At 40.2% G+C, this 14005-nt stretch overlaps 1 non-coding gene across 1 annotated transcript; it reads right to left on the bottom strand.

Moving 5' to 3' along the window:
* Nucleotides 1-10053: 10053 nt before the first annotated feature.
* Nucleotides 10054-10160, bottom strand: LOC118154888 (U6 spliceosomal RNA). Its single transcript, XR_004745138.1, has one exon. It is a non-coding gene; the product is annotated as a U6 spliceosomal RNA (small nuclear RNA).
* Nucleotides 10161-14005: the final 3845 nt, after the last annotated feature.

Genomic DNA, 14005 nt, shown 5'->3' with positions numbered 1-14005 from the left:
CCTACTCCCCAGAAAAAAAGGGGAGCTGAAGACAGGTAGCCAAGTGACCCAGCATGGCAGGTACCCCCACAATAAAGACCAGCAAACTGAAGCCCTCTGACATGCGAGTTTTGCAGTCAGCACAGCAGTTTGAGCTCCACCCGGGAGGATGGAGCTTGGTGGGGGGAAGGGCATCCACTGATGCCGAGGCAGTTCTAACCTTACCTGTGTAAACAAAAGCAAAGTTTACACAGCGTCTGGACTGAGCCCACAGCAGCTCAGCAGAGTCTCTACAGGCAGAATGTGAATAGACTCCCTCCTTGCTGAGCAGGATGCCTCTGACAAAAAGGCAGCAGCACATCAGGGACTTATAAATAAAACCCCACCTTCCTGGGACAGAGCACCTGGGAAAGGGGTGGTTGTGAGTTCTGCTGCAGCAGACTTAAATGTCCCTGCCCAGCAGCTCTAAAGGGAGCAACGAAGCTCCCAGCACAACACTTGAGCTCAGATAAGGGACAGACTGACTTCTCAAGTGGCTCCCTGACCCCCATATATCCAAAAAGATACCTCATAGAGGAGAGCTCTGGCTGATATCTGGTGGGTACTCTTCTAGGATGAAGCTACCAAAGGAAAGAACAGGCATCAATCCTTGCTGTTCTGCAGCACCCATGGGTGATTCCCAGGCAAACACAGTCTCCAGTGGACCTCCAGCAGTTCTGCAGCAGAGAGGCCTGTTAGAAGGAAAACTTAAAAAAAAAAAAAAAAAAGAGAGAGAGAGAAAAAAAATAGCTTCAACATCAACAGAAAGAATGTCCACTCAGAGATCCCATCCAAAAGTCACCAACTTCAAAGATCAAAGGTAGAAAAATCCAAGAAGATTGGAAGAAACCAGCACAAAAAGGATAAAATCACCAAAGACTCCTCTCCTCCTCTAAGGGATCACAACTCCTCACCAGCAAGGGAACAAGGCTGGATGGAGAATGAATTTGATGAATTGACAGATGCAGGCTTCAGAAGATAGATAATAACAAACTTATTTGAGCTAAAGAAGCATGTTCTAAGCTAATGCAAAGAAACTAAAAACCTTGAAAAAAGTTAGACGAAATGCTAACTAGAATAACCAGCTTACAGAAGAACATAAATGGCTTGATGGGGCTGAAAAACACAGCACAAGAACATTGGGAGAAATGTCTTACGTAGGTGATGGAGGGATGGAGGCAGCAAGCCACCATGGCATATGTGTACCTATGTAACAATCCTGCAAGATCTACACATGCACTTCAGAACTTAATTAAAAACAAAAGAAACAAAAAAACCCTCCTGACCATAAGAAGGGAAATCATAGGAAAAGTGAAGAGAAATAGATCATGAACCCCAAGGATGCAGTTTGAGAATAGATTCTCCCTTACTTTCAGGGGAGTAACAATGTACACTAATCTAAGTAAGGTTTATTCATCCCAACTAGGAGACTTCCTCTCTGGAAGCCAAATTTCCTGAGAGCCAAATTTCAACATGGGGTACTAATTCCCTGAGTCTAGTCTTATAAAGAAAGTATTTCTAATCCTATGTTGGAAAAGCATGGAAGAACAAGAGGCATAATTAATGAAATTTGCATTGGGATTTATTTCCTAATGAAGTATTAAAAACAAACAATTTCGAGGTAACTAAAGCTTAGTTTACTGAGCTCTTCTAAGCATTATAATATGTTACAAGATTGTGAGTTGTCAAATTAGAATGAATAATTTATTTCCTCTGACTTAAGTGCTTCAGAAGGTAGGAGAATAAATACATTTAATATTTATAGTCTTCACCTCTGAGATATGTGTAATCTTTATAAATATGAGTAACATACATGAAATACTATGTAGAGAAATGTTACAGTACACAATTAAATGCTAAATTAAAAGTGATATAGAAGACAAATACGATGAGTCCTTACCTAAATATATATTTTCTTCAAATTTGAATATTGTTAAAGTGTGTTATATAATCTCCTGTTAAACTGAAACATTTAATGGCAATCTAATTATATGAATATCATCAGTTCATTGTGGGAAAAAAAGGAAAAAAGAAAAACAAAAACTGGCAAATGAAAAATCTGACAACTACTGGATCTATTCTGTGTATTTTTATGTGTTGTGTGTGATGTTTATAAATTAAAAATCTCTCTAATTGGCTTTAAAATAATGAATGCTTAAATAAAATTAATTTTTTCAGAAAAATAAAAACTGTAATACCTTTTAGTTCACATCACTTTAGTAATATTTGAGAAATAAAGACAGTTTTAAAGTTTATTGGTAAAATAAAGACATTAGGTCTAAATTAGGCAGGTCAGATATTAGGTTTGTAAAATGCTTTAAAGTAATAAACTGCTCTTTTTGACTTTTAAAATTTGTTCAACTTACCTGCTTTGGAGTCATTAGATTCTAGGTAAAGTCTGGGAACATGTGGAGTTAGCCGTACCCCCGGCTATGCTTGAAAAAGTCAGACTTGCGGTGAGCGGAGATCGTGCCATTGCACTCTAGCCTAGGTAACAAGAGTGAAACTCTGTCTCAAAAAAAAAAAAAAAAAGAAAAAATCAGACTTTATCTGCACTTCTGTCTGGTGTCCTAGGCTCCATACCTAGTACAAAATTAAAATCACCTGCCAGGTGTTTACCGAAAAAAAAAAATTGCTAAGAGTTAACATTGTAACATGTAATTGAGACTACAGAAAGAAGTTTTGTGGAAAAAGTGAAATGTGCTTTCAGTAAAACATTACAAGGCATTAGAATGTAAATTTTTGCTTAGTTCAGAAGGTTAAAAATTGTTTTGACTTAGAGTATAGCTAAAGGTTTGAGCAAGTTGTGGAAGGTTTGTGAAATAGTCATCTTGTAAAAGAAACACTGTGTGTGAACACATAACTAAATTTAAAGGAACATTGGAATAAAAACACAACAGAGTTTTTTTAGAGCACTAATTTTGCTTTAACACAAATTTGTAAAAGGTTATCAAAAGCTTATAAGAATTTCAACTTACAGTCAAACTGAGAAAGACTAGATGAATTCATCTTTTAAGGTTTTATTAAAAATTGGAGTTGACATTAATAGTACACTAATACAAGAGTGAAATTTGGATTTCTCTCTTGAATAAGGTTTTAATGTAATATTAAAGAATAATAAAAGATTTCTTTCTCTCCTCAAATAAACTACAGGAAAAAGAAGGGAAAGACACACATTGCTTGAAAAGCTAAGCCTTCTACCAATAAGTAAAGGCTTTTGCCTTAAAACATTTTTTGAGTTACCATTTTGGCTAAATGAATGACTTACTGTGATCTGGCATTCCATTTTATATCAAGTGTTTTAAGCCTTTAATATATTTATATCAATGTTAATATATTTGATAGGCTTCCCAAAACCCAATTTCATCTTCAAAATTAAGTCTTTTTGACTTCTAAATTTGGGATGCAACAGAGAGCACTGAAGAATCCAAAAGAGAAGTATATGGGATTATTTGACATGTTGTTACATGAGAAGCACTGTCAAAATAAGAAATATTTTACCTTCTTCAGATTATATTATAATAAATGTAAATATATGTTTGAAAATGGTATGAAATTCCTAAAATTCTAGTATGTCTAAATATATGCTATCAATTATATTGTTTCCATGATAAATTGTAGACCACAGAAATGAACAAATTTTCTTGTCTGTCATGTAACTATAACTATTTAACATCATTTCCACAGTTAACTGCTTAATACTGATGCAGTTTCTGAAAACTTCACAAGCACAAAATGTCCTAGAATATGGTGTCTTTGAGGAGGTTCCTGAAATAATGCAAAGACCCTGAAAAAGAGCTCTTGAATACAGATTTCTGCAAACTTTAGAATCACATCATTTGTCAAATAATCCCATATACTTTAAGGACTGTGTAAGATTTCCTGGAATTTTAATGAAAAGACTTACTTGCTTTTAAAACTCCTACCCAAGTAGAAGAAAAATTAACTGAATACCAAGAAAACGTTTTGTCAGACTGTCATTCTAAATCAGCCAATACTGAAATTGTTTATATATACAATTTGAAGGAACTCCATGGTCTAAGTCAAGTTACCTATGACAGCCCATCAGTTACGACTACTGTGAACCTAAATTGGAGAAACAACTGGTATTTAAGGGGATATAAGTTCAATGTTAAGCATGGACTCATGGAGAACTAAGACAGCTGCCTTGTCCTTCCTTGGTCCATGCTTAAAGTTCTTCTTAAAGGAGAACTACAAACCACTGCTCAAAGAAATAAGAGAGGTCACAAACAAATTTTAAAAATCCATGCTCATGGATAGGGAGAATCAATATTATAAAAATGGCCACATTGTTCAAAGTAATTTATAGATTCAATGCTATCCCCATCTAGCTACCATTGACTTTCTTCATAGAATTGGCAAAAACTACCTTTAATTTCATATGGGATGAAAAAAAGACCCCGCATAGCCAAGCAAAAAGAACAACGTTGGAGACATCATGCTACCTGACTTCAAACTACACTACCAGCCTACAGTAACCAAAACAGCATGGTACTGGAACTAAAACAGGTATATAGACCAATGCAATGAGACAGAGGCCTCAAAAATAATGCCACACATCTACAACCGTCTGATCTTTGACAAACCAGACCAAAAAAAAAAAAAAAAAACCCAATGGGTAATAGATTCCCTATTTAATAAATGGTGTTGGGAAAACTGGCTAGCCATATGAAGAAAACTGAAACTGGACCCCTTACTTACACCTTATATTAAAATTAACACAAGATGGATTAAAGACTAAAACAGAAGACATAAAATTATAAAAACCCTAGAAAAAAACCTAGGCAATACCATTCAGAACATAGGCATGGGCAAAGACTTCATGACTAAAACACCAAAAGCAATGGCAACAAATGTCAAAACTGACAAATGAGATCTAATTAAACTAAAAAGCTTCTGCACAGAAAAAAAAATCAAACAAAACAAAACTATCATCAGAGTGAACAGCCAACCCACAGAATGGGAGAAAATTTTTGCAATCTATCCATCTGACAAAGGGCTAATATGCAGAATCTACAAAGAACATAAGTTTACAAGAAAAAAACCAACTCCATCAAAAAGTAGGCAAATAATATAAACAGACACTCCTCAAAAGAAGACATTTATGAAACCAGCAAACATTTAATGAAAAGCTCATCATCACTTGTCATTTTAGAAAAACAATCACTAATCAGAAAACAACAGATGCTGGAGAGGATGTAGAGATAGAGGAACTCTTTTACACTGTTGGTGGGAGTGTAAATTAGTTCAACCATTGTGGAAGACAGTGTGATGATTCCCCTCAAGGATATAGAAATAGAAATGCCATTGGACCCAGAAATCCCAATACTGGGTATATACCCAAAGGATTATAAATCATTCTACCACAAAGACACATGCACACTTATGTTTACTGTGACACTGTTCACAATAGCAAAAACTTGGAACCAACCTAAATGCCCATCAATAATAAACTGGATAAAGAAAACGTGGCACATATACACCATGGAATGTTATACAGCTATGAAAAATGATGAGTTCATGTCCTTCTCAGGGACATGGATGAAGCTAGAAACCATCATTCTCAGCAAACTGACACAGAACAGAAAACCAAACACCACATGTTCTCACTCATAAGTGGGAGTTGAACAATGAGAGTACATGGACACAGGGAGGGGAACATCACACACTGGGGCCTGTCGGGGTTGGGCCTAGGGGAGGGATAGCATTAGGAGAAATACCTAAGATAGATCATGGGTTGATGGGTGCAACAAGCCCCCATGGTACATTTATACCTGTGTAACAAACATGCACGCTCTGCACATGTACCACAGAATTTAAGGTATAATGATAACAAAAAAAAGAAATCTGCTTTTAATTATAAAGCACTTAAAGAAAATCCTTTTGAATCTCTTACTACCACATCATAGCTGGGACAAACTGCTGATATTTTAAAAGTAACAAATACCAAACCAGAAAGGACTAGAGCTGGGAACCAAACTCAGGTTGCTGTAGGGAACAGGCAGAATCTTAGGACTGGAAGGCCACCACTGCTCCTTCAGTTTGGCCTTGGCTGGCAAAAGATGGCCTTATATGGACAGAAACTCTTAGATTAAAAAAAAAAAAAGGAATTTCTGCTAACTAGAAAATACATACTTAGCAGCTACAAGAGTTTTACCCAATTCAGATGACTTGCTTCCCCAAATTTGGAACAGTCCCTTGGATTTGACCAAGTCAGAAAGATATGGTGATACTTGATGGAAGAAAAGTGAAATAACAACAAAATTCCAAACATAAATAAATAAAAAAGTTAAGCAAAATAAACAAATGCACAATAAATATGGCTACTGAGTGTCATAATGGTAAGGAGAAGTTAAAACCAACTGGTTGGTAATCTTAACTTTTAGTCATTAAGGAAAAATTTTAAGACAAATCTTTAATTTAGCCACTTACCTGGAAATAAGGCTCAGGCTGATGACTGTTTTCTACCATCTTAGAAGCAGGAAAAAATTCACACTCACCTTTCCTGTCAGAAGCAAGCTGAAACTCAAGAAAGGAAGTGCCTGCTCTCCATCATCATGGAAGCAGGAAAACTTGTCTTCCTTACTGGAAATGAGTAAAACTTCACAAAAGGAGCTGTGAAGCAAAATCAACCTTAGCTCTCAACCAAATTTTGGGAGATCAGGGACTCTCCGGAGAGCAGAAGCTCCCAAACCTCAGCAAATTATTTATCCTATTGGTTTGAACAATAAGGATAGCCCAGGTTGGTATCAAGCAATAATAACATTTATCAAAGGTCAGGGCCACATTTGTAATGTCTTTCTCTCTCTCTCTCTCTCTCTCTCTTTTTTTTTTTTTTTGAGACAGAGTCTCGTTCCGTTGCCAGGAGCCAGGCTGGAGTGCAGTGGCACGATCTCAGCTCACTGCAACCTCCGCCTCCTCGGTTCAAGCAATTCTCCTGCCTCAGCCTCCCGGGTAGCTAGGACTACAGGTGGATGTCACCGCGCCCAGCTAATTTTTTTTTGTGTGTGTCTTTTTAGTAGATACGGGGTTTCACCATGTTGGCCAGGATGGTCTCGATCTCTTGAGACCTCGTGATCCGCCCGCCTCGGCCTCCCAAAGTGCTGGGATTACAGGCTTGAGCCACCACGCCCGGCCCATGTCCTTCTCTTTTTATCTTTACTGGCATAGTCTGTTTTGTCAGAAACTAGGATTGCAACACCTGCTTTTTTTCTGTTTCCCATTTGCTTGAAAGATTTTTCTCCATTCATTTTAAGCCTATGTGCAGGAGCACATGTGAGATGGGTCTCTTAAAGACAGCATACTCAAATGGGTCTTGGTTCTTTATCCAGCTTGCCCCGCTATGTTTTTCAATTGGAGTATTACCATTTACATTTAAGGTTAGCGATGATATGTATGGATTTGGTCCTGTCATCACGCTGTTAACCTATAATTTTGCAGACTTGTGTATGTGGTTGGTTTTTTAGCATCACTGGTCTGTGTAATTCAGTGCATTTTTGTAGTGGCTGGTGATGAGCTTTTCTTTCTGTATTAAGTGCTACTTTCAGGAGCTCTTGTAAGGTAGATCTGCTGGTAATGAATTCCCTCAGCATTTGCTTGCCTGAAAACGATCTTATTTCTCCTTCACTTATGACACTTAGTTTTGCTGGACTTGAAATCCTAGGTTGAAATTTTTTTCTTTAAGCAGTTGAATATTTCTTCTGGCTTGTAGGGTTTCAGCTGAGCGGTCGGTCCACTGTTAGTCTGATGGGATTCCCCTTGTAGGCGACCTTGTCTTTCCCTCTAGCTGCCTTTGACAATTTTTCTTTCATTTTGACCTTGGAGAACCTGATGATTATGTGTCTTAGGGATGTTCTTCTCGTGGCATAGCTGAGGTTCTCTGGATTACCTGAATTTCAATGTTAGTCTGTCTGGCTAAGTTGGGGAAGTTCTCATGAATGATATTCTTCAATATGTCTTCCAAGTTGGTTCCATTTTTGTCATCTCTCAGGTACAGTAATAAGGCATACATTTCATCTTTTTACATGATCCTTTATTTCTCAAAGGTTTTGTTCATTCCTTTTCATTCTTTTCCTTATTCTTGCCTCTTTTCTTTCAGAAAGCCAATTTTCAAGCTCTGAGACTCTTTCCTCTGTTTGGTCCATTCACTAGGTGGTCTTGCACATGAGATGAAGCTGGTCTGACCTCAGCACTCCTTAGTCTGCTTACCTCTCCCAGGACCCCAGCCTGGCCACACCTGCTTACAGGGCACCCTTGTGTGCCCACACATACTACAAGAATTTTCGTAATGCAATCACACACAATTACCATGCGGCTGCATTATGAAATTTTTATAGTGTGCTTTTCAGCTCTATCACGTCCGTTTGTTCTTTTTTTTTCTTAATTGTACTTTAGGTTCTAGGGTACATGCGCAGATCATGCAGGATTGTTGCATAGGTACACACATGGCAATGTGGTTTGCTGCCTCCATCCTGTCACCTATATATGGCATTTCTCCCCATGTTATCCCTCCCTGACCTCCCCACCCTGCTGCTGTCCCTCTCTTGGCCACCCCCAAACAGACCCCAGTGTGTGATGCTCCCCTCCCTGTGTCCATGTGTTCTCATTGTTCAACACCCACCTATGAGTGAGAATATGTGGTGTTTCATTTTCTGTTCTTCTGTCAGTTTGCCAAGAATGATGGTTTCCAGATTCATCCATGTCCCTACAAAGGACACAAACTCATTATTTTTTGACTGCATAGTATTCCATGGTGTATATGTGCCACATTTTCCTTGTGCAGTCTATCATCAATGGGCATTTGGGTTGGTTCCAGGTCTTTGCTATTATTAACAGTGCCACTCTGAACATACGTGTGCATGTGTCTTTATAACAGAATGATTTATAATCCTTTGGGTATATACCCAGTGATGGCATTGTTGGGTCAAAAGGAATTTCTATTTCTAGGTCCTTGAGGAAGCACCACACTGTCTTCCACAATGGTTCAACTAACTTACACTCCCACCAGCAGTGTAAAAGTGTTCCTCTTTCTCCACATGCTCTCTGTCATCTGTTGTTTCCAGATGTTTTAATGGTCACCATTCTAACTGGTGTGAGATGGTATCTCAATGTAGTTTTGATTTGCAATCCTCTAATGACCAGTGATGATGAGTATTTTTTCATATATTTGTTTGCCTCATATATATCTTCTTTTCAAAAGTGTCTGTTCATATCCTTTGCCCACTTTTGGATGGGTTTGTTTTTTTCTTGTAAATCTGTTTTAGTTCTTTGTAGATTCTGGATATTAGCCCTTTGTCAGATGGGCAGATTGCATTTTTTTTTTCCCATTCTGTTGGTTTCTGGTTCACTCTAATGATTGCTTCTTTTGCTGTCCAGAAGCTCTGGAGATTAATTAGGTCTCTTTTGTCTATTTTTGCTTTTGTTGCAAATGCTTTTGGGGTTTTAGTCATGAAGTAAGTCCTTGCCTATGCCTATGTCCTAAATGGTTTTGCCTAGGTTTTTTTCTAGATTTTTTATGGCATTGTGTCTTACATTTAGATCTTTAATCCATCTGGAGTTAATTCTAGTGTAAGGTGTCAGGAAGAGGTCCAGTTTCTGCTTTCTGCACACTGCTAGCCAGTTTTCCCAACACCATTTATTAAACAGGGAATCCTTTCCCCATTGCTTGTTTTTGCCAGGTTTGTCAAAGATCAGTGTCAAAGATGTGCGGCATTGCCATCAGGGCCTCTGTTCTGTTCCATTGGTCTATATTCTCTGTTTTGGTACCACTACCGTGCTGTTTTGAGTACTGTAGCTTTGTAGTATAGTTTAAAATCAGGTAGCATGATGCCTCTGGCTTTGTTCTTTTTGCTTAGGATTGTCCTTGCTATGTGGGCTCTCTTTTGGTTCCATATGAAGTTTAAGGTGGTTTCTTCCAGTTCTGTGAAGAAGGTCATTGGTAGCTTGATGTGGACAGTGTTGAATCTATAAATTACTTTGGGCAGTATGGCCATTTTCACAATATTGATTCTTCGTAAAAATACAGAATGCTTCATGAATTTGCATGTCATCCTTGTGAAGGGGTCATGCTAATCTTCTCTGAATCATTCCAATTTTAGTACATGTGCTGCCAAAGCGAGCACTGGTTATGTTGTTTATACTGGCTATATACCTGTTAGCTTCTGTGATGTTTTACAATGATTTTTGTCTTTCTTGCATTGGATCATGACATACTTCTTTCACTCAGTGAACTTTGTTTCTACCCACATTTTGAATTCTGCCTGTATCATTTCAGACATGTCAGCCTCTGGCCAGTTCTGAAAACTTGAACAGGCTGAACAGTTGATAGAATCATCTGGAGGAAAGAAGGCATGCTGACTCTTTGAGTTTTCAGTGTTCTTGCACAGATTCATCCTCATCTTTATGAGCTTATTCACCTTCAACCTTTGAGGCTGCTGACCTTTGGACAGGGTGTTTTTCTTTTATCATATTTGATGACCTTGAGGGTTTGATTGTTCTGTAAGGTAGATTCAGCCAACTGGCTTTGGTTTTGGAGGACTTTAGGGGGCCAACATTCATCTCCCAATTCCTGGATTGTGTCCTTTAACTCTGGGAAACTTGTATTGGGTCTCCACTTTGTTCTCTGGCTCCTCGAAGTGTGGAGTCCACTGCACTGAAGGCACCAATGTGTGGCAGCTGTGGCATAGTGCTAGCAGATGCAAAAGTGCCTGCCTCCCTGTGGGCATTCACCCAGTGGTGGAGGCAAGACAGCTTGGGTGGGGGCCAGGGGACCCCTGCTGTGTGTGCTGTTGCACTGAAGGTAGTGTTGGTTCAGGGTGCGGTGCTGGCCTGTGTAAGTCTGGGTGCCTTCTCTGTGACCCCCTAAGCAGCAGTAGTCACTCAAGGTACATTATGGTCCCTTTTTCGTGCACAGCATTAGCTCAAGGGCAAAGTGTTGGCAAGGGTGGTGTTTTTGGTTCTGTGCCCGTCATGGCTTTCCCTTCAATGGCAGCTGCTGTGGGTTGAAGCGTGCACTACACTCCCAAGTGCTGGTAGGGCAAGTACAGCAAAATCCACTCATGTAAACACACACCAGCAAAGCGATGTAGGAAGTTTGCGTATAAAGAGCTGCAGTATGGAGAGGTAATGTATAGGCTGGTGCATGCCTGGACGGGCCACGTTGCTGCGTCTTTCTGCTGCTCAGGCATGGTCCACTGGCACAGAAGCTATGGTTTGGGCACCTGAGAGTGCCCTGTAGGCAGGTGTGGCCAGGCTGGGGCCCTGGGAGTGGCAAGCAGACTAAGGAGTGCTGAGGTCAGACCAGCTTCATCTCATGTGCAAGAATGTCCAGCAGAGATCAGGTCTCAGAGGAGAATTCTCTGAAAAGTGAAGCCCCAGCACAGCACAGCTGCTCTATAAAAATGTGGCCAGACTTCTTTTTTAAAGCAAGTCTCCTTTCATTAAGAGGGAAACTCTCACACCTGATCTCTGCTGGGCAATCTTCACATGAGATGTGGCTGATCTGACCTCCACACTCCTAAAGTGCTGATAAAGTGTCTCATAAGACCAATTAGAGCCCGGAGAGATGGCTGTCCCTGCCCTCTGGGCTTCACATCAGCTGGCTTGCTGCTCCACCACTTTGCTTGTCTCCTGGGGGCTCCACCCCAGAGCGATGTGAGCTAGTCATCACTTAGTGTAATCAGCCCAGGATGGAGGGTCTGTGCTGTGGACCCAAGCCAGGGTTCCCTGTCTGGTGATAAGCAGTGGGGGATGTGTGGTGCCAATAAGAGATGGACTGCCTTGTTTCTTGGATTAACTGCAGCTTGTTAGAGGTATCAATATGGCACTTAGGGTCTTTGCTTTCTTGATATTCAGAAGGTAACAAGGGCAGATCCACTGCAGAGGCAGTGGCAGAGAGGATTTCAGTTGCTCCTGGAATCTCTGTCCAAGGAATTGCCAAGTTGCTACTGGCTTGACGGCTTCAGTGGGGGCCTGGCTAAAGACCCAAGCCAGGAGGACCTGCTCATCGAGGAGATATGGAAACCAGCACCCATGTAACAGTTCAGCCACTTTTCCATAAGGCTGCTGTGGTATGCTGGGGACCCACTCCAGTCCCTAATCGCCTCATATCTTCCAGTGCCTGAAGGTATCACTAGTGAAGGCTGCGAAAAGGCAAAGATGATAGCCTGACTCTTCCTCGGGGAGCTCTGTACCACGGAGGTACAATCCTGTTGCCAATCTGAACACACCTATAGGAGGTGGCTGGAGACAAGTTCAGAAGTCTTGTCTAGTTGGGAGGAAGAAGAACAGTGACTTGCTTTGAAAAAAGTCTGGCCACATTTCTGTAGAGCAGCTGTGCTGTGCTGGGGGTTCACTTCAGCCCCTGGTTGCCTCAGACACTCTGAAGCGCCAAGGTTGAAATGGCTAAGTCATCCAAACAGCAGAGATGACAGTCTGGCCCTCCCCCTGGAAGCTCTGACTCAGGGAGGCCTGAAACATCTGTCAGCCACAGAACAGCAGTGAAGGCAGCTGGAGACCCTGGTTGAAAGGCTCCACCCAGGGATTAGAAATGTGGTTGGAGACTGACTTCAACAAGAGTCTGGCCATGTTTTCGCAAGGTGGCTGTGCTGTGCTGAGCTACCAGTTCCACCCCTGGTCAGCTTGGGCTCTCCAAAGCCCAAGAGCCAGAACAGCTAGTTACCCAAACAGCAAAGTTGGTGGCCCGCACCTCTCTGTGGGAGCTCTAAGGAACATTTCAAATCTCCATTCGCCAGGGAACACTGGTGCAGGTAGCTGTAGGCCCCAGGTGGGAAGTCCTGTTCAGTAAGGAGGAACAGGATCAGGAGCCTGCTTACAGAAGCAGTCTGGCCATGATTTGGGAAAGCAGGTCTGCTGTGCTGTGGGACATCTTCTGCCCCTGGTCAGTTTGTACTCTCCAATGACTGCAGGCTGGAATAACTGAGTTCCTCCAACAGGAAAGACAGCGGCCTGCCCTGTCTTTTCTCTCAAAGTTTATCTTTTGTGATGGAGCTGAACTTTTAGGCTGTTAACTTTACAATAAGCATTACGGTTGTTCAGAAAGAATCTTGCTGTTATCTTTCAGTTAGATATATGAGAATTCATTGTCTCCTGTAAATAAACCTGTTCGTGTCTTTTCTCTGGAAAGAAGTCTCTTTCTGCTATCTGGCTTTGGTCACAGTCATGTAGAGCAGTAGCCAGTCTACAATGGCATGACTGAATTTCCATTTCCAGTGTTTCCTAGTTGTGTCTTACATTCTCCAATTCAGAACTGACAAGGATCTTATCTTCCTTGTCAAAATGCTAAGCTGCCCACTGTCCTTAAGTACTTTGTTCATTCTTCCTTATCCAATTTTATAGCCTTTAGAATATTAGCATTCTTTGCTTTCACACTTTCAGTGTCCTCCAAAAATTTCTTTTTCCTTAGCGGGTTCTGCTGTTTTATTGTGTCTAGTTCCAGACTTAGCATGGCAATTTTTTACCACAACATGCTATTTTCATGCAAAAGATCTTTTTCTTTCTTATGGGTAAGAGAACACTAAGTCAACAAAGGAAAATTTTAGTTAGCACACAATAGAATAATATATGATAATTTCTTCTGAAATTTAAGAATAAAGTGTATATCTGTATAATGAAAGAATTCCCACGGTGAATATTTAACTGAAAAACAGCTGGACAAGACTTCAAACCTAATAGAGTATAAGTTCCAGAAAGTTTAAATATTGACTTAAACACCATGAAAAATAAATCACTAGAGGATTTTAAAGAATTTCAGAATTGGAACAGCCTTTCTCTGAATTACAAAACACCCATAGGCATAAAATATCAGATTAATACATTTGACTACGTTTTTAAAACTGGATTTGCACTCTGCTATCTATCCTATAAACCACACCATTGTAAGAGCCTTAGCTATGCGTATATTTGCACAGAAGCAATTCCTCAAAGTTTTTAAGTTCCTTTTTCTGAA

This window comes from Callithrix jacchus, chromosome 6, assembly GCF_049354715.1.
Source record: "Callithrix jacchus isolate 240 chromosome 6, calJac240_pri, whole genome shotgun sequence".
Lineage (NCBI taxonomy): Eukaryota > Metazoa > Chordata > Mammalia > Primates > Cebidae > Callithrix > Callithrix jacchus.
The sequence above is the reverse complement of the archived record's forward strand: the minus strand, read 5'-3'. Positions and strand labels throughout refer to the sequence as shown.